The sequence below is a fragment of the Bombyx mori genome, chromosome 6, assembly GCF_030269925.1.
Source record: "Bombyx mori chromosome 6, ASM3026992v2".
Taxonomy (NCBI): Eukaryota; Metazoa; Arthropoda; class Insecta; order Lepidoptera; family Bombycidae; genus Bombyx; species Bombyx mori.
The window spans coordinates 6,693,974-6,719,369 of record NC_085112.1 but is presented as its reverse complement, the minus strand read 5'-3'; the positions used below and the strand labels follow the sequence as shown (position 1 = coordinate 6,719,369).

The following is a 25,396-nucleotide window of genomic DNA, read 5'->3' as shown; positions in this document are numbered from 1 at the left end:
GGATCACCGGTGACTGAGTTTGAATATTTAAATGTAGGTATAGTAATGGATAGAGAGTCGAGATTAAAACTATAACCAAAGAACACAGCGATTCTCAATTATCTGTATGGTAATAACTAAAATTAAATAAGTCACATTAGGTTTGCCTTTATTTGCAAACTAGCTTTTGCCCGCGACTTCATCCGCGTGAAAATAGTTCACAAATAATGCTTTATTTGAGAACAAATTTGGTTAGCATAAAAAACGTTATAGTGAGCCAACCTTAGCATATAGACATCAATATGCTGTCGCGGACTTTTTTTTAGATCTTTTAAAGGGAAAAATTCTGTCATACAATATTTTAGCGAAACTTTAAGCGTTTCTGCAGCGCACGCAGCGGAAGCTCTCAAAAGAAAAGGAAAAAAAACGATTGTGAAACATTCTTTATTGTTCCTATTATTCCGTTTGTATTGGTCTTGGCGTGATTTTATATAGCCTATAGCCTTCCTCAATTATTGGGCTATTTAACACTGAAAAAATGTTTCAAATCTGACCAGCAGTTCCCGAGAGTAGCGCGTTCAAACAAACAAAATCTTCAGCTTTATAATACATTTGCAAATAGATTACACACTTTTATTAGTTTCATTTGTAAGTAGCTGCGTGAATAAATTTAGAAGTCGACATAAATTTTCAATCTTAGGATATACCCATACGTTATTCGGATGTCATTAATACGGTACGTTCTTACAATGCAGCGAGTAAAAATATTTATTTGTTTTTAGTTAAGATTATAACAGACACCTGATATTAGGACATAAGTTGAACATCATCACATAGAATAGAGATATTAAAGTTGTCATCATAATATTAATAAGTTTTTTATTACAGTTTTTCTGAAGATATGTATTATGCATTTTAGTCAAAGCAACTGTTATTTATTTCAACTATGGTCATACGATATAAAAGTTTAACTATTTATTACAATCGATCGCTTCCTTTTTTGTCCTAAAATGCGATCCATTTCACTCTCGAAGCTCACCACCCTTATCTCACCCTCCGGAAATCCTGTAACCCCACTCCACGGGGTACACAGCATCCGCCATGTTTTACTACTAAGAGTGAACGAGTCGGAAATACAACCGAGTTTAACGAGTGACTGCGACGGAAGATAGGGGTGCAATGGAATTAGACACGAGCAGTCGGTTGAATGTATAACAAAAGATGGGTGATTTCGATTCTTTCCGAACACTCGAAAACAATTGGCGATTCATTCTTGAATTTCGAACATCGCTCTTCACAAGAATAGTACCTGAAACATAAAATAGATTAGATCGGACATCATTTTTTTCACAAATTTCTTTGTATTAAGTACACAATCCAACACGTTTTTTGAAATATCCAACGCAAGTAGGTAGGTAATACCTACACGACACAATTGTAACTTCGACCGTTTAAAACTGGCGATGTCTTTTCATCGTAAATAGGTCTATTTCTTGTTACCTAAAAAAAATTTTTCCCACTATCGCGCGTTATGTAGGCTAAGTTGTTGCTGATGCCTTGCTCATACCTAAAGCAAACGTACGGGTACGTTGTGGCAGTAGGTATTAGGCAGAATGGAGGTGCCTATCAACACAATAAAATCTACTGCTAGTTCATTACTAAAATAAAACTCGTAACTGGAGGAGGTTGAGGATGCATATGTTCTGGTAAATAGTTCGAATGTAACACATACAAATTCGAACTTCTGAAGTGATTTTTAAAAATATACCCAGTATTGTTTGTACATATTCAATCTCAAACCTACAATTTTCAGCACACCAATGGATAGTTATTAATTAAATCTTTGAATTCTATTAGAAAATACAGAAGTTTGTCCATTCTTAAAAAGTACCAGTATTTCATTATTAGCTTCTCCATTGAACTGTTGGTAGGACCTCTTGTGATGCCGCGCGGGTAGGTACCACCACCCTGCCTATTTCAGCTGTGAAGCAGTAATGCGTTTCAGTTTGAAGAGTGGGGCAGCCGTTGTAACTATACTGAGACCTTAGAACTTATATCTCAGGGTGGGTGGCGCATTTACGTTGTAGATTTCTATGGGCTCCAGTTACCACTTAACACCAGGTGGGCTGTGAGCTCGTCCACCCATCTAAGCAATAAATAAAAAAAAAGAACTGTTGAAAACTTCTAGCTTATATCGCAGAAGAACAAAGCATTTAGTTAAATTTTTACGAATAAACAATGCCTTCTTTTATTATCATCAATGTGAAAGGCAAAGTAAAACTTTTTTTAAACAGTACTAACCGTATTACGCTTATAAATAGGTACGAGCATACAGTCACCTGCCAAATGCACCCCTAATGCGATCAAATAACGAAAAGTAACTGCCTCGATAACGATGGCAGTAAACTTTGTGTCAACTCAACGTGCAGGAAATTTCACTTGAGTGCTTCTACTAAGGGGTGGATACGATACGCTCCGTATAATTGTGGTCTTAAGCGCTTTCATTTATATTAGAGGAATAGGCAGAGTTATTTCATTGTTCTTTTGCTTTGAGAATTATGTGTAGCTTTACATGTAGCCGTATAGTCACTACTGTACTTAAGACATTTTAAACTTATCTTATTCCTATTATACCTAAAATATTTCTTATTTCGCAGACATTTGCAGACCTTCTAAATTATGTATCATTTTGAAGAGCTTCTACAGCATTTTTATGCAATATTTTGTCCAGGCCTATGTTTAAGTTCATGTAGATAGAATGTATTTGTAATTGAAATACCTTATTAAAGTGACATTACCATAGCGAATAACTATTTTAGCAGATATTTGGATTTAAAAAAAGTACATTTTCATGAAATAAAAAGAAACATGATAAAAAGATAATCAATGTAAATTTGGTTTTAATAAAAGAAGTCATAAAATGGGATATACATTAATTTTACATAGTTTCATGGTCAAATAAGTTATTTTTTGACTGTCGTTTTAGTTGTAAAAAACTAAAATATTTTAAATGGTGTTTATATTAAAATGAAAATAATGAAAATCTAATTAAACACTAATATAGTTTTAGACTTTTGATAAAACAGGAGTCAATTTTATTTATTAGTACAAAAGCGAATCTCGCTTGTTTAATTTCCGACGGCGCAGTTTTCGTTGGTGATTTTCTGCCTTCAATAAAGTTTTTATCGAGAAAAAATTACCTTAAAGAATATAGGTAGTAAAATTTGTATTTTACACAATCATTTTAATTGTAATGAATCAATTGTATTTTAAAGCTGTTTACCTATACAATGAAAAAAAAAAGAAAGAATTTAGTAGCACCTTTAAAATGTGATTATGTATGTGAATGTGTGTATTTCAATTGAAATAGGAAGATAATAAAATTAACGTGATTATATTTTAATTATTAATAATACTATAATATGCTTAATTGTTTTTCTCTTTTATTGTTTAAGCTCTCAAATTATTTCAACAATTTTTTTTTAATAGTTATCATCCGCAATTTTTTGCCACTATCATTGTTTGCAGATATAAGTTGTACGGCCCAATCGATCGTAATTGGTTACCGTCGCTCATGGTCATCACCAGTTAGGGGCTTAGCCAACCCGCTCACTGCGGAAAATTACGCTGGGTTTAGTAATTTCGTATATTTACTAAATTGAATTTTGTGAATTTTAATGGGTTCCAATCTATACACAGATCACTAAAGTGATTTAATTTACCCTAAACATTTTTCAAACTGAGGATATAAAAATTGAATCTCTTCGAGTAATGACTAAGGGTCCCGTTTAAAGCACCCTCAAGGACTGTAATAAAAATGTTATATAGACTTATATGTACATTAGAATGCGAAGGCACGTTTTTGATCTGAATTTAAATGTAAAACACTTAGGGAGGCTCATCAATTAAAGACAAATATATTAAAATTCCCTGACTTTAAGCCCATGTTAATGTTAGAACATTAAGTCGTGTCATACTAGCATCAAATACTTATTTAATACGAAGCGCCTAATTTCAGAGATATGAACTGGTAAAGTATACAGTAGGAACAGACCACCGGTCTGAGACACCGGTCTACACTGGTGGTAGGACGTCTTGTGAGTCCACACCGGTAGGTACCACTACCCTGCCTATTTCGGCCGTGAAGCAATAATGCGTTTCGATTTGAAGGGCGGAGAAGCCGTTGTACTATTAAAAGTGAGACCTTAGAACTCAGGTCTCAAGGTGGGTGACGGCATTTACGTTATAGATGTCTAAGGGCTCCGATAACCACTTAACACAAGGTGGACGATGAGCTCGTCCATCCATGTATGCAATAATTTTTTTTTTTTTAAATATAAGATTGATTTTACTGGTACTATCTAATATACCTATATTTTGTGAACTGTTATAAACTCCAATAATATTTTTAAGAATAATATATTATTGAGTTGATCAATGGTTTTGATGTCTTAAATTTTCATAGTCGGAAGCTCATGATTACTCTACATCCCATAATTACAACGTGAAATTTATCACAGCGTCGTGAAACAATTGCTGCATGAATAAAAATTAACGCACATACGCTAGTTTAATTCTCGGCTAAATATAAGCGACACGTGTGATTAATTACAAAGAGTGATTAAACAGTCGTGTGTAAGAGAATTGTAGATAAAAGCCATGCGGGCTTGTTGACTTTATTTAACAAGATGACTTTTATTTTTGATGACTTGAAATAAAGATAGTAAAAGTAAGGCATTACCAACGTATTTACAATTAAAAGGATCTCCAATCTTTGTAGCGAATATAAATTATTAAACAGGTTTTTTTGCAAGGTAATTTCTGTTTTATATTTACTAGTAGGTAACGGTCACACTCTACGGTGACCGTCTCTAGGCATATAAAATATAAGCATTTTATTTGCTGTGTTAATGGATGTACAAACTCACTTGCCCCATAGATATTATAACGTGAAATCTGACACTCGCTTTGGGACATGAGTTTGAAATCTCAATTATATTAAAACTGAACCTTTCTTCAAAGCGGAACGCATGACTGACTGGCTATAGGCAGGTCAGTACCGGTGCGGGCTCCAAATATTTCTTTTACGTTACGGATTATGCTCCATCTATCGAATTTTTCACGTCTTTACGGATCCATCTGATCCAATAACCTTTTCATTAGACGCCTTCAGCTCTAACACTAGGAGCAGGCTTAGGGACCCCGGTAAACGTACTCGTCGAACTCGACAAAGAGTTCGCCGTGCAACCTAACCCATGAATCAACTCGCTGAGTTTCTCGCCGGATCTTCTCAACGGGTCGCGATTCCGATCCGGTAGTAGATTCATTCGCGAAGCAGTTGCTCTTGAGTTGTTAGGTCTCCTTCGGAGGCGCTCGGGTAGCTGTTAGCAAATCCCACCCCTCCTGGCTGAGCCTTTGCTCGCCCACCTGTCCTGGTGAAACTAGAAAGGCCTACGGGCCACCAGTAATCCTTCAATCATAAAAAAAAAACTATCGAATTTGAATGGAACTTTGCCATAAACGTTTCCCGAAGTTTTGTAAATTAGTGATAATAACTGCAAAACATTTTGCGTATTCAAAGTAATATTTTATTTTTAATAGGTGTAACGGAATAGTGTTTGAATTTATTTTCCATCTCCCTTTGTTCTTGTCGTCGGTGAATTATCTCCTCAGCTCTGTTATCTTGATTGTCCTTATATCAAATTATAATTGAAATTAGCGTATATTTTTCCTGAGAAATTAACTTTTCATTTAACGTTGGGCGTCAATTAATTCTTTAAACTCTCAATGTCACTATTATTTTCTTAGTGTTTTCAGAAAAATGCATTTAAAAAGATTAAAATAGATTTACCCCAAAGACAAAAACAGATTATGTCAAATTTGCGCAAAACGAAGCGTCTTATGAACTAAACTGTATTTTATCTGAATGTAAACTCATTTAAAATAAAAACAAAACTGTTCCTTCTGCAACATATGCTTCTCAAATGTAAACAGCGTTATAGAAACGAACAGATGTCAAAGTTTACGAACTACGATATGGAATGTGTTATTTAGTTAGATTAGATGACGTAACATGTTTATCATTATACATACTAAGAAAGGAAAGCCTTACTAGGAAATAATACGGTTAATTTTTAATGTTTCGTCAGCTCAGAAGATACGAAATTCCGAAGTATCAAATCATAATTCTTTTTATTGAGTTATAATAGTGCTTGTAACTGTGCATAAAATCCAAGGTTAATTAGTTCTGATTTTAAAAAACTCGTTTCTCATGCGTATTGTAATGCAGCATAGTGCAGAACGCAAGGGAAGCGTTTTATTTTTTCGCCCGTAAACGTATTCGTTGTTTTACGATCCCGACGGCTTAAGTGAAGAACGTATCATAGGCCAGTTAGTATGTGAGTATGGTAAGTGTAGAGGTAATGTAATGGCGATGTCGAACCTCAGGCAGCCGCCCTTTAATGGCCTCGTAATTGCGAGCTAAAATTAAGTGTTATTTTTATGGTGATTTCTCTACTACTACTAAGTTGCTTTAAGTAGGCGTAAAACGTTTTATTAATTGAAATAATCATTATGTTTTCAACAGATATTGCTTACTGATGTGGTTTGCACTGTTCAATGACTTTTTGATCTTATCATTTCAATAGATTAAATGAGCGTACAATTGTGATACATGATAGAACCAAAGGCACGTGATACAGAGTTGTTCTATTTATCTCATTATAGTTAATATTTGCCTAATAAAATTCGAAAAAATTTTGTAGCATAAAAATAGAACCGTGGAAACGTACCTGACCCTTCTGAAGGGTTAGCGGATATTTATGACTTCTATACAAGTCGGGTCTGCTCACGGCGATGCATGTGCGAACTTGGCCCATAGTCCATAAACTGGTCATAAATTACATGCAACTTTGTACCGCGTGCGTCGGGCCTTAAAGCTTCGCAGAGTGAAGTCAGTGATCTGCAAAAAACAAAAAAAAACTGATATAGTGGAAAGATTTATTCTATGTAGGTACGTATCGAAGATTAAATGACGGCAGGAGTACGATTATGAACAAGGAAATCCTTTTAAATTAAATTGACATTCAGTCGAGAGTGTCGATTGCAATTAATACTAATTAAAAACGCTTCGCTTTTTTTTCCGAGACAATATAAATAAGTTGCATTTTTTTGATGCACCTGTTTAAATATATTTTCCGTACATGCTTTGATATTTAAATAATAAAATACTGTAGCTTGCATCTTTTGTTAGATTAATTTGTTAATATTTAATATATAAAGTTTGCCGACGTATACTATTAATTACCGAATATAAAATATTAAATTATTTTTACAACTTACTATATAGTAGCTTACAATATCCCACAAACCTGATATAAATGTACCTAGTTATATAAATGTGCATTTAAGTTTTTATGTAATGTAGGTTGTAGGTAATGTAGGTTTCCGTATTATGTTTGGTCACTAATTTGAACAACATTTATTGTTTTAGCACTATGGTGAAAGTATTGCATAGACGGTTGAACGAACTCTCTACCTGGAATTATACCCGAGTTTGATTTTTTTTATTGCTTAGATAGACGAGCTGACGGCCCACCTGGTGTTAAGTGGTTACCGGAGTCTATAAATGCCACCACCCACCTATCACGGCTGCCCCACCCTTCAAACTAAAAAACTCATTACAGCTTCGCTACAGAAATAGAACAGTCGATTTTGTCAGTTAATCAATTTGCTGATTAAAAATATTGAACATTGTAGAAAATTGTGCCAACCATAGAGTAATGAGATGTCCAAATTACTCGTAAATAAAATGACAAATGCCTATACTATTATCAAAACTCTTGAATGTTCGATGACATCAATTAGTCCACTGACGCTAATCGGTAGCAATGTAATGTTAATTTGACTAATTTTACGGCACCCTATTAGATCTCTGAAAGCGTGGGCACGTGGCTGGTTTTTTATTGATGCCAACAATTCGTTGCTAACCAGAAAGTAGATTTCGAAGGTACAGACAAATAAATATGACAATAGTCACACAGAATAGGTACAAACATAAAGTTAATCTATTTTTGTTCGCTTTTTAAGCTAAATTAAAATAATCTGTTTATATTCCGCCGTGACTGTTAGAGGTATATTATATAAGCAAAAATAAATTGTCCAAAGTCCAAGTTCCCTGTTAAAAACAAACCATTATGCCCCTTTACTACAAAACAAGCGTCCGGCGTTTCGTTCTGACATCAATGAAAAACATTATCCTTTCTTCCATTCCCCCTATAAAACCTTATCTGGAGAAAGCAAGCGGCGCAATCTACATAGAGCTGATAATCGCAAAACCAAAGTAACTGAACCTCCAACTTTCGCCATTGCTTCTCGAAATTGGCAAAGATAATGAAACCAAGGGGTCGAAATGTTCTGGTCACGATATAAGTAATCTTAGAGAGCACAGTGGGCGGTTTACGAGCTCGGGCGGAGAAGGCTTTTATATTTATTAAGTAAGTTGGGCTTTTGGCTGTATTAATCCACCTTTATGGAGGGGCGTCTAGGCGCCTTCTGACGATGGATAAACCAGTGGTATGTGATGTTATATATCTGATGTAAAGAAGTACCTGTCTAGGTTCATGTAATTTCAACATTAAAATTAACTTTAAAAATCGATTATTCATGATTGCGTTTTTCATAAAAATATACGAGCTTAAACTATGAAATGAATTGGCTATTTCTTTTTAAAATTATTTGGATCATACCGGCTGCTCATTACTGTTCAATGCATTTACGTACAATGAATGTAATTTAACATATAATTTTTACGTACTTTTACGTGCTAACTCATTTTGCAAATGAGTTAAAAATGAATGTATCGAAAAACCAAGAAAAATATGATGCGTTTTTTTTTAAATATAATACACAGTATTTTACTTGTTTTATTATTGAGTCAGATTCCGACACCTAACTCATAAAAAAAATAACTCAGTTTTATGTCTCTTTTCTAATTAATTTATTTGCTGTTTGTTTCAGATGTCATTCACAAGGGAAAACCATAGCAGCATCTATGCGAAGTGTAATCCACAATTCCATTAGCTAAGAGAAGCAAAACTTATTTACGACCCTCGCTCTCCAACCAGACGGCTTACAGAATGCATCGTATATGACATAAACTAAATCAAGAAGTTCATATAAAACATCGTATATTGTTGGTTCCGATGTTAATGAATGAAATTTTATTCAAACAGTACTTAAGGTGTTATGTGAAAAATAAGTAACTTATTTATGTAGAAAGTAAATCGTGTATTATGAAGAAAACCTTATAAGTGGTAAAAATAGTATGATCGGGTTTCAAGCATTGATGTGCTTCTACCAAAACATTAACTAGCACCTACAACACAGATGCGCGTAATCTTAAAATATTTTTATTAGGTGCACATTAAAATTCTCTGTTTGAAACAACCGGTTAATTAGTATGAAACCAGTGTTATCTTAAATTTAGTTCAACGACCTTCGCTTTTAAGCTAAAAAACACTCCCGGCATTTTATTCGGGATGACGATATGTAGGTACCTACGTGAACGTTATCATATTTTTACGGGCAACGTGAAAACGCGGGGTTTTTATTACGGCACGTTTTTATTGGGTTTTCTAGATTAGAAGCGAGCTTGAAGTCCACCATGTTGAGCGACGCGTGAGGTAATGAAAAATATCAAGTTTTTTTTAGAGTTGAGTAAACCTTTATATACTTTAAACTATACCATAATTTTTAAAATGATATAAACGACTTTTTCAAATTCATCTATACTAATATTATCAAACTGAAGAGTTTGTTTGAACGCGCTCATCTCAGGAACTACTAATCTGATTTGAAAAGTTATTTCATTGTTAGATAGCCCATTTATCGAGAAAGGTTATAAGCTATATAACATCACGCTAAGACCAATACAAGCGGAGCGCCAATAAATAATGTTTCAAAATCGGACTTTCTCCCCTTTTGAGAGCTACGTGTGCTGTGGAACCGGTTAAATTTTCGCTAAAATAATGTATGAAAAAATTGTACCCCTTTAAAATATCCAAAAAAAAAGTCCGCGACAGCGTATGTGTCTATATGTTAAGGTTGGCTCGCTATAACGTTTTTTATGCTAACCAAATTTGTTCTAAAATAAAGCATTATTTGTGAACTATTCCACGCGGCGAAGTCGCGGGCAAAAGCTAGTTTCTTATAAAGCCTGAAACTTCGCAAAAATATACAATTTTTTGTTATTGTTGAGGTTTTCTGTAATTGTACATACATACATGGTTGAAACATGGATTTATTAATTTTATTGAAAAAATTCAATAATTTATATTGGCTCCTCCACTTATTTTAACTCCACAGGAAATCCAAAATTCGGCTGAGCTGAGGAAAAACAATCTACGCTGTGACGCGTGAAGGAATCGGTCCGTATTTATGGGGAGAGTTATTGTTTGAAACGTCTAAGTCGTAATTCCGCGACATAAACCAGGCAGGCTTCACTTTGGACCCTCCTCTCCCCCCTTCTCCCGGCACGTTCAAGCACCCCACCGCCCGGGATGCCGTTTTTCCTGTGCGAAATGGCCTGTTTGAAATTGTTGTTTTATGGAAGTTTTTACTAGTTGACTTTGCCCGGGAAAATATAGAACGACAATCTTTATGTACCTAGATAGCTAGCTGCTCATTGGTAGGTACACAGAAACGGAGGCTTAGTGAATCTTAAATTGTTACTCAATAGGTGTACTAGTTCGAAGTTTCACTCGTAAACGTCGATTCGAGATATTTTTTAAATATATTGAAAGAGCGAACCGATAAAAATTCAAAATAACGACCTGTCACAAATAATATACAATGAAATTATCTCCACCATTTTAAACGTTCGATTGCGCTTGGTTCCTCTCTCTGTGATTGGCCGGAGCCTTGACAGCTGAATGAAATATGCCGGTCTGCCTGCCCCGGCGCAGCGGGTGACAACATGGCACCACTAAAATCCCCTAATGAAATTAAATTCCGTACGTTTTAGATTTGCTCGTAAATAATCCGAGTATCTAATCCGCTGATTAATGAACACGGAGTTATTTCGTGGACTTTAATCTTGTTGAGTGCTCCGAGCTTACATTTCATGTAAATGCACCTATACTTAGTTTATTGATGTTTCCCTGTAAATTCAACAAGGGATTTTTAGATATACCTAAATAATTCTAGAAATATTACAGATTTTTTTTTAATTTACGAAATTGAAGGCAGTTTTGTAAACAAATAGAGCTGATAGTAAGCTTGGCGCACAGAAAGCAATGTATAGATAAATAAGCTAACGATAGTTTTATAGCCTTACAAATTGGGGCTATATATTCGGAGTAACCCTACCATTTTGAGACCGAATTGCCCTTAATGTCAAGAGATAGTAGACGTCTTAGCTCTTCAAATATGTTTTAGATAAAGCGGGATGACGGCAAGCGTCCATGGATTTAGTTACAAACAACAATATTACATGTTTACGACTGACCATGTTGTCATATAACGCTTTAAAGCAGGGTTGAACTGACTACGATATATCGGTGACAAAGAAGAATGAAAATTAAAATATGTAGTTTTGTAATAAAGCTCCTAGTTAAAGCTAGTTTAAGATTAGCTAATTATTGGTCATGGTTATAATCAAAATTGTTATTTGATTTGAGTTGTTCTGATTTTGATTGTGCATTTATCTTTTATCTATACTAATATTATAAAGAGGAAAGATTTGTTTCTTTGTTTCGAATAGGCTCCGAAACTACTGGACCGATTTGAAAAATTCTTTTTCCATTAGAAGCCGACATTGTCCCTGATGAACATAGACTACTTTTTTTAATATTTATTTTATTTTATTTTTTTTTGTTTCATGTGTGCTTTAATGTTTCCGAAGCGAAGCGAGGGCGGGTCGATAGTTTTTAAATAAAATGAAAGTATTTAAATTCTGTTTCAATAACACAAATTTTGCGCAGGTACCTAAGTCTTGTTTTATATCTAATAGGTACAGTATGTTTAAGTATTACTGATTTAATTGTAAGTAATTTTTATTCTCTTATTAACACCACTATATCACAGCTCATGTAAATATAACTAAATATTGAATGTATGTAATGCAACCTTAATATGCATTAGGCATGTCTAAGTTTAGAGCGGTTTGATACTAAATATTCAACCCTGATAACACAGAGCAATAACTGGTTTACTACCCATTTGATGATTTTCTGAGTGCGTTCATGTACCATTAGTTTTGTTGTGATTTTGATTGTACCTATGGGTTATTAAGTTACTGAACTCAAATTTATAATATATACAGATCTTTGTTTCTACTAATAATAATAACGCCGATGGGCAATTTTTTATTTCAAATTCGATACTTGAAACCAAAAAAATAACATGGAACTTCACATGAATACTAAATATGTATCAATTACTGTACTTACGGTAAAGCTCGGCTATTCTTGGGGCTAAAGAGTTGTGCATTCCGTTTTGGTAGTAAGGTAAATAATAGTACACTTTATACTTGGACTCATGTCTCAAGGTGGGTGGTGGCATTCATCTTGTGCTGTCTATGGACTCCGGTAACCACTCAATACTGGGTCGCTGTGAGCTAAGAAGTGCAATACTAAAATTAAAAATTGCAAATAAATATCTTACTGACAATGAAATTTCAGGCCACCCACGATAAATAACAATAAAAAGGGACTCTAATAACGTGGCGTGTAAATCATAAATTAGCGACCAAAATTATATGTTCTTCTGAGCCGTAATAAAATACGAGTATGTAAATAATTTTAATAACAAAGACTAAAATGAAATAAATAATCATCTAGTAAGAACGGGGATGTATTTAGACAATTATTATGAATTTCATTTATAGTATTTTGGAAGAATCTAATAAGTTTTTTTTTAATTTTTTTTATTGCCGTATGGGCAGACGTGCATACGGCCCACCTGATGGTGACTGGTTACCGTCGCTCATGGACGTCAGCAATGCCAGGGGCAGAGCCAAGCCGCTGCCTACCTTTATTTCGTGTTCCTTAAAACATTTTAATTTTAGTGTAAATCAATTTTGCTATAGTGTATATATATTCAATTATTTGCATGGGTTTGGATATTTAACGGATTGCAGATAGTTACTGTGGCTTAAAATATTGAAAACCTCGAATAACAATTAAAATAATAATAGATTACATCAAAACAAAACTATACACGACTGGCTTAAGCTTAAGAGTTCTAAAATAAAAATATAATATTTTTAAGTGAGCATTTGTGTAAAATTATGGACACAGCTACATATTTCCTTAAAACAGCTGCTGAAAACTACACGACGTTAAATGTAAAGAGCAGTAATAGTCACCATACATTGAAGTCGTCGTGGCCTAAAGGATAACACGTCCGGCGCATTCGTATCTAGCGATGCACCGATGTTCGAATCCCAATTTTTCTAATGAAATATGTACGTACTTAATAATTGTTCACGATTGACTTCCACGGTGAAGGAATAACATCGTGTAATAAAAATCAAACTCGCAAAATTATAATTTGCGTAATTACTGGTGGTAGGACCTCTTGTGAGTCCGCACGGGTAGGTACCACCGCCCCGCCTATTTCTGCCGTGAAGCAGTAATGCGTTTCGGTTTGAAGGGTGGGGCAGCCGTTGTAACTAAGCTGAGACCTTAGAACTTATATCTCAAGGTGGGTGGCGCATTTACGTTGCAGATGTCTATGGGCTCTAGTAACTACTTAATATCAGGTGGGCTGTGAGCTCGTCCACCCATGTAAGCAATAAAAAAAATATGTTTTTTAAAGTACTCTAAGATATTCGTTGTTTAAATTTCTTAGGCCAAAAATTATGAGAAATGGTAAAATAAAGTAAACAAAAATTATTAGGTATTTACGGTTGACATGTAATAAAAAATAATGAACTTTTAAATTAAAATGACGTGGAGGTCCGGCCCTGCTTGAGCACCGATGTTACAGATGAAGGCACTGGTTTTAATGTGAGTACGTAATTTATGAAGCGAAGTCATTAATTTACGCGAGGGTTCGTATTAAGTTCGACCGAGTTTTGTTTCTAGACTTGATTTCAGTTCGTTTTAAATGTAAATTATTTTTAAGTGTCAATATTTTTAAAGTTAAAGCAAATCTTTTGTTTAATCATCAAATTTTATTTGGTTTCTCAGTAGCTTGTAGGTTTGTAGATACTACTTCTTCTATAACGACACCTAACTTCATTAATAAATTTTATAACTATAGCACATTCTTAAATTTAATTTAATTTTAGTTTACATCTTTTTATTTATATTTATAATCTAAAAAATACATCAAAAGTCCAAATCACCAAATTTTCAATGGTATCGTTTGTCATTTACTTTAAAACTAGTTTAGTGTATTTTTTCTCGCTGATAAGGTGGGATTCGGAGAAATTACTTTTATTTTGTATTGTATCTGTTGGGCAGAAGATGTCGCTTACCACCTCCAAAATTATAATAGAAGAGCGTAGAAAGAAAAAAAGTGAATTTCGCTGTGCAATTGAGTATCTGTGCTTATAATATAAAACGCACTACTACCAGTATAATTTAGAAGGAGTTGGAGCAGGGATCAGGAAGATTTGGTGAACAAGAGACAATTCTCAAGAGAATTCTGCTGCTATAGAAGAGTACTTGAAATATGGTAGCAATAGCTGGATGTTATTTGAGTCACGTATTCACAAGTCAAACTAGAGCCCGTGTAAGACTTCCCGATCCTCAATAAAAAAAAAATTCAAAATCACATATAAGCAACTAATATGACGTGAGCTTACATTTAATTAAAGTGCAGTTAGAAATAAACAATATTCATATAATATTCAGCTATTTCAAATTCAGAACTGTCTGGTTTGGAGGAACCGCAGAACACAACTTCAGAAACAAGATTATTTGCTCACCAGTATCTGATTTTCTCCTATTAAATTATAAAAGCAGACGAGGTTTACTGTCCCTTATAAATAATTCGTCACGTCACTCGGCAGGTGTTCTTCAATAATATATTAATAGAAAACATGAAGCATTCATATCTCAATCTCCTCATCGTATCTGTCTTAATAAAACGTTATTTCAGCGTGATTTCAATATTTTTCTTACGACACATGCGGCCCGATTTCACGGAACGGCATAGAGTTTACGATCCAATATTTTTATGCAAAGTGCGTCGCCAAATGTGCCGAGCTGAGCCGAAAAAATACACAAGCCACGTCCTTTTGCACGTAAAAAGGATGCGACAAAATAAATATACACCGAGCCACCCTTTTTGTCCATCAAACGAGCGGAGGTTTTTTCGCTGCCTCCATAAAATGTGCCCCAATAAATATGTAAATCTACTGAGAGAAAAAAAAGCTCGAAACCACCGGGGCCTGGTTTTGTGAGTTTCACTTTCGACGGTTCGACTTAATTGGTACAATTGCATTGAAAAGGTCTGCGGGCTCTCAGAAATGCCAACGACCTTTGTCTTCGGAATACATGCGTTTTTAGTTCAAATGCAAATTGTATTTTGTATTGTTTCGGTCACCTTTTATATATTTTTACTTAAGTAGGTTAAATAAAATTAACACGAATCCTATTTTCTGAGGCTATATGAATTTAAGATGAGCGTGGACAACTATGTTTGTCTCCCCTTCATCATTAACCCTTGGCTAACTCTCGAGCGACACATAAATTTGTCATTAACATTAAAGTTAAGATAAAGGTTTCTCATGTCGATTTTATGACCGTAGATTTTGTCAGGGGGTGCAAGTTGTGGTAAATACATTTCAAATGTATATTTTTGCAAGAGATATCAGCTACCGGTGCTCTGACATCACAACGTAAATGTTCAATCCGTATTGACACATAAGTTGGAGATCCAAAAAGACTTCCGTGTTACATTAGAAATATAGCTACCCTAGTCTCTGAAACAATAAATAAAACCATCGGATCTGAAACGATAATCAAATGCCTAGTATTATAAATATCAAAATTGTTTTTTTTTCATGTAACTTAGTATTTTTAAAGTACCTGCTCAAGAATAGAACAACGACATAATGTCAAATGTTAATGACAAATCTAGTCATCTTAACAATTAGGTCATGTAGCTTTCAGTTTAAATATGAAACGCTATGTTGATCGGCCGTGGCTCGACTCACTGATATGATTTTTTTAATGCCCTTGTAGGCAGACGGGCATACGGTCCACCAATGGTAAGTTGCTACCGTCACTCATGGACGTCAGCCATTCCAGCATTTTTTTATTCCTACCTAAGCTGATGGTCTTGAGAGACCATATGATGTGATGAACTTTACTCCGGTGGTGTGCGGTGCGATGGTTAAAACAAGATGATGATAGCAAATAATAATATTGAAGAGTTTACGAGCATCCAAAGTGTAGGTATCCTTCACACAGAATAAAGTAAAGCAAATTTGTCTTCAGACGAATTTAACTTTATTGAACGAATTTAATTTCGATTCATGTAATTGTTTGTTACACTAACAACATCTAAACAGAAATCTTTAATTTATACATACAAAATGATCATATTTGATACAAAATAATTTAGGAATGCCATATTAAATACACCTTCAAAATTAAATATCTCGACACTGCAGATATCTGAGCCCGAAAATATTTATGTACGTTTTTCCTTAATGAACGGTATTGATCGGCTGTTGGGGTTATAAGCGGATAATTTACGACTTCGTTCTCGGGTTCACATCGCGTGCAGCTTTGAAGGTGTGTTATTTATTCCCCCTTTTTTATTTATGCCCCCTTTTTTCGCAGCTCGTAACGGCTGGCAATAAAGGGGACGTAATTTTAATTTCATGATTGGAAAGCTCGATTGGCCGGTTATGTGGCTTAATGAGTTTATGGCGGCAATAAGTGGAGTATAACGGTCGCTGGATTGAACCATCTAAGGTTTAAGGTCAATCGTTCAGTAAGATTTCGGCCAGTTCCAAATTAAAGGGCTTGACGTTGTAAATTTGATTGTTAAACAAAGACCACAAAGATTTTATCGTAGCTTAAATGGTTCTGTAATACAGTTCAATAAACTATGGTGTTTTATTCACATTTAAAAGTCTTTTGAACAAGAAAAACATTTTTATGTTATTGACTCTTCAGGTTGGTCTCAATTTGTATGATAGTAAACGGATATATAGTATAGTATAATAGTATTCACTTCCACGATTTAAGTGTGCGTTTGTTTAATGTTTTTTTCTTAATAAATTAAAAGGTTTACATTAAAATTTGTGTAGTTAAGTCGATTTGTAAGTGTGTTATAGGTACAATAGACACAAAAAAAGTACAGTTATGAAAATTGCACGAAAATTCTCCGAACAAACAAATGGTCAAGGATTTTCCCAAACCACTTAATCAAGTCACCGAATCATGGACGCGTGAAATTATATTAAGAAGTATAATTTTGTATATCTAATATCTGGTTGATACAAAAAAATGTAAAGCAAGAACAATGAAAATATAAGATTAATTTTAAACTAATGTTTCTGTGGAAGGATTTTTATTATGCATACCTATTTACCTATTTAAATACATACAAACTTGGACAAAATATTGAAGAATAACATTACAACAAAAAGTTTCTTTTCATCTTAAAATAAATTAAGCGTATCTTAATAAATAAAAGCCACTTGAAACGTTTGCGAGGCCCGATGTCAAGTGGAACGTTGGGTTCCCACCATCTTGAAAAAGATAAATCTTTGTCCCACCCCGCTTGGCTTCCATTAACTAAAAACTTTTTGGAAGTAATATATTTAAAATGCCTGTGTCAGATGAATTTTGCCGCTCATGAAAATGAACAAGACACAGTTTATATTTACACACATACATACACATACTGTACGCCATACATTTTGGCGGGAACTCTAGTTGTGAAGTTATATATTTTTTTGTTTATTAATTTAATGTTTCTTTAGGTTTAAATGTATAATAGTAGTGGAATTTTAATCTTTTAGTAAATATGAAACTATACAAGATAGAGATATCTCAGTAATTGCTCACTTTTTTTTTATTGCCCTTGTAGGTAGACACGAGCATATGGCCCACCTGATGGTGAGTGGTCACTATCGCCCGTGGAATTCAGCAATGCCAGGGGCAGAGCCAAGCCACTGCCTACTAGGTATGCACTGGAGACTTAATTTCATTTAATTCCATCTCGTTTCGATTCATCTCGTTTTATTTTATTTTATTTTATCCCATAATCAATTTCATATAAATCAAGTTTATGTTATTGTGTTTCACTACATTTACCATAAATAATAAATAAGAATAGTCGAACTCTATGCTGGCAACAACGGCATTTCAAGAATTTTGTTGCAACACTGAAAAAGATAAGAACAAGGAATTCCTGTGCTGAGGAATTTCAAAATAATGTAATCGATTTATACATGTATTACGTTTTTACTAACTAGAAAAACTGTAATAATTGAAAATCATTTAACTCGTTTAAAACAAGTACCTGTGCTTCATTAGAGCATTATTTCATTAGAACGTCATGTCAATAGTAGCTGTATCTATACTAATATTATAAAGAGGAAAGATTTGTTTGTTTGTTTGTTTCGAATAGGCTCTGAAAGTACTGGACCGATTTGAAAAATTCTTTTTCCATTAGAAGTCGACATTGTCCCTGATGAACATAGGCAATATTTTTTTTTTTTTTTTTCATGTTTCTTTTAATGTTTCCGAAGCGAAGCGAGGGCGAGTCGCTAGTACCTAATAAAAATCAATAGTTGTAAAACCCCTTGAGGATAATACTCCATTTTGCTTGATCTTGATATTGTTATAGTTAACTTTATATTTAACCACATAAATTAAATTTATTTAATACTTGTATATCTGCTCAGAGTAGTATAAATCTATGGAGGTAGATGATGGTAATGAGATGATGGCTAAGACACAAAATACCAAAATCACAAAGAACTTCACTGTAACTACAACTATAACTTTATTGTCAGTCTTTAGATAGAGAAATTAAACTTAGCCTAAGCCTGATTCGCAGTCATGAGGGAAATCCTTTTCCACTTAGGGAAGCAATCATCAAAATCGATAAAGAGGATTGAACGAACCTAGAACTTCATTAGGTTGAATTATTTTTGACCCCGATGTACCTACATAGTTTTGTTGTGTAAACTCTACTACTAAAGCAAAGTTTTCTATACATTTATCTGCAAAAATTTGTCTGGTAATAATCAAAATAAACATACACTTTTTCTAAAAGAACCGACGATTTAATGAAAAAATTTAAATCGCACTTTGTAGTTTTATATCGTTTTTATTAGTCAAAGAACATTCCCACTTGTTTGTGTATTTTAACGCTTTCATTATGTAAGTATTAATAATGTATTTCGAAAATTGCCGCAAGCTACTCGAAATAGTATTACATGAGCTTTGTATTCTCTAAGAATATATAGGTTTATTTGACATGTAATTATCGTCTATGCGTTTGTCGTCTATGCGTTCCATAGCCATTCATGTAATTGATGAACGTGATTAAGCTCGGGGCAGTTGTTGTTGGTATTTCAAGGAAGGTTTCCGTTATAAAATATAATACGCAATGCATAGTTTCAAGAAATCGACAGTTTATAGTTAGCGACAGTTACATCGAAGCGTTTCACCAGCAGCAATAAAATAGAGCACCATACATCGCCAACAAATTTTTAAACAGTTAGATGATATTATTGATATTATGATATTATACTATTCTATTGAAATCATTGACAAATACATAACATGATAAGATATATTTAATGCATAAAACTGCAATTGATTTAAATCCAATAACTCACGTAATCCATAAACAAAAGTATACGATAGTGTAAGCATTGGGTGCAAAAAAATATTTTGAATTAGATTATTATTACATTTTTTGCCACCCTATGTTTTTTATGCTCAAACTTTATCTGAATAACATTTTTATATTTCAATAAAACAATATTCGGATCCCCGGGTGCATTCATCACGTCGCCATCATTACGGTCATAAACCGACACTAATGTCCCGTAATACATTGCTCTATATCTTTATTAACAATTCTCCCGCGATAGATTCTTTCTATTCAAAAGCTTTACGCGCAAAGTTACGACACCCTTACATCTTCCTTTTATACCCGAACTGTTCTGAAAACAGTGTTTTCTTTATGCGATTTAATACGCCATATATCTGTTAAGTGACTGGTCTTAGGTATGTTACAAAGTTGCGAATAATAAAGGGAATAAAAACGCGAGTGCGCACATAATGCAGGCTCTAGAGGCGGTAGGTATAAATCAATGTTTCAGCTTTTTTGACACGTCTAAATGGTTCTCTGTTCTTTTTAATAAAATATTTCATAAGTTGCCAGTAAAAAATAAGTCTGTTTTAAGACTTTTTTGTATTCATATGACTAAGGTCAGAACAATGTTTAAGGAATAAATTTTGGAGATACATAAATTATGAACACAAAGTTATGTTATTTAAATAATTTGAATATAGCGTATTTTAACAAGAACTGATTTATGATAATATTAAGTGAATGTATTGTTCGTTTTGGCTTAAATAAACTTTAGTGTGCGCTTAAAATTGTAGCAGTTATAGTTCGAGGGATTGTGATAAATATTAAAATTTGTTATAAATAACATTTCAGGATTTTGCAACGAGAAGGATCATGGTGAAAATATTTAATTGGAAATCAGCTCAATGAACAAACAATAAATTTTATATAAATTCGATCTTAAGGCTTAAAATCGTAATGCAGTGAAAACCCCAGCAGATATATATATATATATATATATATATATATATATATATATATATATATATATATATATATATATATGCAGAGGCCACACATACGAAATGTGTATGCATATAGATTGGTATATTTAAAAATGATTCCACGGTACCTATCTCAAACCGGGCCATAAATGTCTCATGCAGGATAATATTTTACGAGGGCTTATGCATCGAGGCGAGAGAGGCGGGGTGAACCGAACCTCTTATCTTACTCCCACACCACCACACATGTTCAGTGACAGCCAAATTTATCGATTCAAAAATATACAGATCAAAATAAGATACCGACCGAGCCGCTCCGACTTGATAAAATATTATTTTCGAACACCAAAAAAGGTATGGTGAGTAAATTATGTTGAGAGATTCCATCAGTGTAGCAACGAGAACATTTGGTTTTCTTTTATTTTTTAAAACGCTTTACAGTTTGTTACTTTGTTATTAAAAAAGTCAACTTACATCAGGCGAACAATTATAAGGAAGCTTTAATTAATGTGATTATTGTTTTTATTAATTAATTTCGAATTCTGTTTTTTTTTTTTTTCGAAATTTGCCGATTTTTCTTTCTATTAGCCAGTATCCATAGCGAGAGTCACATGAAAGAGCTTAGAACATAACTTTCAGGATGTCCGAGGGATTTTTTTATTTGTGTTAGGACCTGCCGCTAATTTAATAACAAGAAAACTAAGGCGTATTGTTAGCCCGTACCGGTATGATTCCCTTTGCTATTTCTGCAAAGCAGTAATGCGTTCCGGTTAGAAAGATCGGATAGCCGTTAAATAGTACGGTTGAAAGTGAACTTCATGACTCGCGATGATTGGTAGTATTCACGTTGTCTTTGGATTCCTGTCACCGTTGAACACTAAGTGACTGATTCTTCTAGAATCTAGCTCTAGGATCTAGAGCATTAAACAGTTTTCTGGCAACAATACCTATACATAAAATATGCCAAATTAAGCCGGCTTATCCCTTCACTCTACTCTTCGCCTGTAGTTTTGTATGTCATCGCATTTCGTCTCTCAGAAACTCAACTGGCACATTCCGATGCTTACAGAAACACCAGAAAGTTATGAAGTGAAGTATGTGAGTATGGATATTGTTAGCAAAAAGGCTATCGACCTCCACTACCTTCACAGATAGAAAATAAGGTTAGAAAGTTAACATTTACCTTTAGTATCTTACAAAGTAGCGGTTACACAGAGTTACATGTATTGTATTGACATGTAAGCGCACTCAAGTGTATGTATATTTACTGTATTTTGTTTGTGTGAGTTCACATATCTAAGTTTATTTTACTTTTCTCCTAGCCTTCAGCAAATACAACTAGGTGATACAAAATTAAATAAAATTCATAATATTAAATGACATAATAATAAAGGTATTTTATTTAAAAAAAAAGTATAATGACAATGAACACTCATGTTTCCGAGTGAAACTTTAAAAGTTATTAGGCTGCTATAGAATACAGAAATCTATATTTTTAGTTATGCATATGGTTAAACGAAGGTAATTACTTGTTACATCAAAATACTTAGATAGAAATTTAGAGGGTAATCAAAAAATATCCTAGATAAATCATCTTGCTATATCAAAATGCGCTTCAACAAAAATCAACTTTTATTGAATTGAAGGTTGAATAGTAAAAATAAAATCAGAATTTTATATATCGTTCACAATCCGCCCGACGCGGTTTGCTTAAATCATTACAAAGCTCGCTTTGGAGAAATAACCTCATTGAACAACAGCTGTTGATTGAAAACTGTACATACATGCGTTAAAGTGTTAATTAATTTAATTGACAATAATTTTGTACTTACTTAGTATAAATCATCGTACTCTGAACGCACTTTTGAAAAAATCACAAAATTTACTATGACTTGTCTGGTTTGTGTTTGAAATTCAACTAACTGGCTAACTGACCCACAGACTGGACAACCCAGTTATATGATCCGTCAATAAACCGAACCGCACCTGTTAGGAACCAGACACACTTGAAAGACATTTTAAAGTTATCATGCTAAAACTATGATAAAAATCTCTTTATTCTATACATAGCTATCTAAATTACAAGATCACAAATATCAGGTTTATTTATCTATTACAACTAAACGTAGACCTAAATTTACAAACTTTAATATATGCATTACATCCTCACATCATATATGTTTTGTTAAATTTATTAAGTTACTACTTCAGTTAGCGCTCTGTAGAGAATTTTCAATAACAGGAATACTAATAGTTTCGTTCGTCTATATGCCACATATTTTTTTTTCAATGCACACATTTGTAGTAGAAGTTGTATCCCGAGAACCTGGGATTGCAAAAGTATAGGTAATTTAAGTGGACAAACTTGATGTGGTGAAGTGGAGAAGTAAAACGAAAATAACGGGATTATTTCGTACGATCACTTCGCACTCACTCACTTGGCTGTCACATATCATCAAGGTATTATAACAGGTGGATCTCGAGTATTTCCCAAAAATGGGTGTAGTAATACGCTTGTGAAACGTGGTAAGTATTTTCTAATAAATAAATAATTATAAATTGAAGTATTATTTAGTAGTATCGAAGAAACTTTTGTCACATTTAAACGCTAAAACAGTTCTGTTATTTGATAAACATCAAGATACTGAATTACAATAATTATATTATATTAAAATGAATTATCCCTGAAATTCAACAACTCATTGTGCATTTGATGTATGTTGGTGTCAAAATATGAAAAATCTACGAGTTTTAGGCACTTTAAAATTTTATTTAAAATATACAAAATTTTACATTAGCTACGAATAGAAATAGGCAAATGTGTATCTTGCTTTACTTTCTGGTCGTTCGAATTCGACAGCTGATGTGGAATTTCAACTTGCTTTATTGCCTCATTCGAATCCCTTGACCTAAATCCTTCCCCTTATTTTTTTAATTACTTATTACATTAATTGTTTCGCTTTCTGATTTATAAATCAAACGCCAGGCTTCAACGAAGTGAACACGAAAAGGAATCGTAAATTCAAGAAATTCCGCAGCCACGGCATCCGACTCTAAGTTATTTCGGTAATTCCCAAATTTAACAACAACCGGTAACTGCAATAGAAGTCACGTAAGTCGTATACAAAGTTCATAAAATGATTTTATCTGTTTGCCGTGTAAGCAATTACTGTCTAATTCAACGTTTGACACCTCCATGTAACTGCGAAGTTTTTCAAAAACACCGCTTTGTCTCAAATTCAAACAAATATTTAATGGCAAATATCGGTCTTTAAGTCTCGCGCACACTAAATATTGGAACATCAGCGGCTTAAGTCGAGTCAAAATGATGTAACGAAATATACAAACACTCGTGTGTATCTGACTTATTAACAGATCCTCACGATGTGTTTTCGACACAGAGTCGGAATGTCGTATGATTTGTTGAAGTTAAAAAGAAAATCTATTCTTAATTCGAACCTATAAGGGTAATTTTTTATTACGTTAAATCTAAATTGGATACAGATCATCCGTTCAGCGTTTATTGCACCCAAAGGTAATTTATCCTTAGTTAACGTTTGACTAATTTGTGAAGTATTATAAAGGCATCTTAAAATGAAAGTGATATCAGTAACAGGAATATATCAGCTGATTGACCTGAAACCTAACATTAGTTTGTAAGAAAAATAAAAGGAGGCCTTTGAAATTAAAATTTCGGATATCTAAAATGATTTTTGTACAATTCAATTTGCATTTTAAACCAAATCAGACTTATACAACTAGAGTACCTACTCTGATTATACAAGTCCAAATCCAAGTCAGCGTAATTTTCTGTGCATTAATTTCTGAATTTGTAATTGAATGTAACAGAAATTGAAAAGGAAGTTTTTTTTATTTTTTTTATTGCTTAGATGGGTAGACGAGCTCACAGCCCACCTGATGTTAAGTGGTTACTGGAGCCCATAGACATCCACAACGTAAATGCGCCACCCACCTTGAGATACAAGTTCTAAGGTCTCGAGTACAGTAACGACGGTAAAGTTGTAATTGAAAATGTAATTAAGGCGATATACTGGTATACCTGAGAGTCTTCTTGCTTCTATGACTTTTTTAGACACTAAAATAGCACTATCACACATTTGTTATAAAATAATACTAGATACAGAGAGTACGTGCAATGCCGAAGAAAACAAAACTTAGACTGACCAGAACAGTATCGTCACCTTGAACCCCGTTTTCGCTTTTCGCGTACAAATAAGCGCGTGTTTTATTGTTTTGTCCAGTGTTATGCAAATGAACGTTACCAGTAGCAGCCTTTGTGGAAGGGCTTCGACAAAAGTGAAAGCCAACTGTTGGCATATTGTCGTATCCTTAAAACTATTGAAACGTAAATATTTACGTTACGCTATGCAAAAGATGTTTTTCGAAGTGCTACCGAATTCGTTTTTGTTATTCAAAACAACCCTTTTGACGGCGTTCCGTTTATTGACACACTGATAAAGGAACATTTGTGTTTTGTTATACGGGTGTTAAACAAAACATTGACTGTGATTTTACTTTCGAAGGGTAATCGGACCTGTCACGGTAGTTTTTGGGTACCAGTGACTTTGACTTACACTGAGTCAGCTAGGTTGGCTACTTAAGAATCGGATAAA

General features: G+C 33.7%; 1 long non-coding RNA gene across 1 annotated transcript; it reads right to left on the bottom strand.

Annotated features, from left to right (window-relative positions):
- Nucleotides 1-404: 404 nt before the first annotated feature.
- On the bottom strand, nt 405-24,965 carry LOC110385977 (uncharacterized). The gene is made up of 3 exons (XR_005244791.2): nt 24,823-24,965; nt 6,771-6,940; nt 405-1,288 (listed from the first exon to the last, which is right to left on the bottom strand). It is a non-coding gene; the product is annotated as an uncharacterized LOC110385977 (long non-coding RNA).
- Between the last annotated feature and the right edge of the window lie 431 nt (nt 24,966-25,396).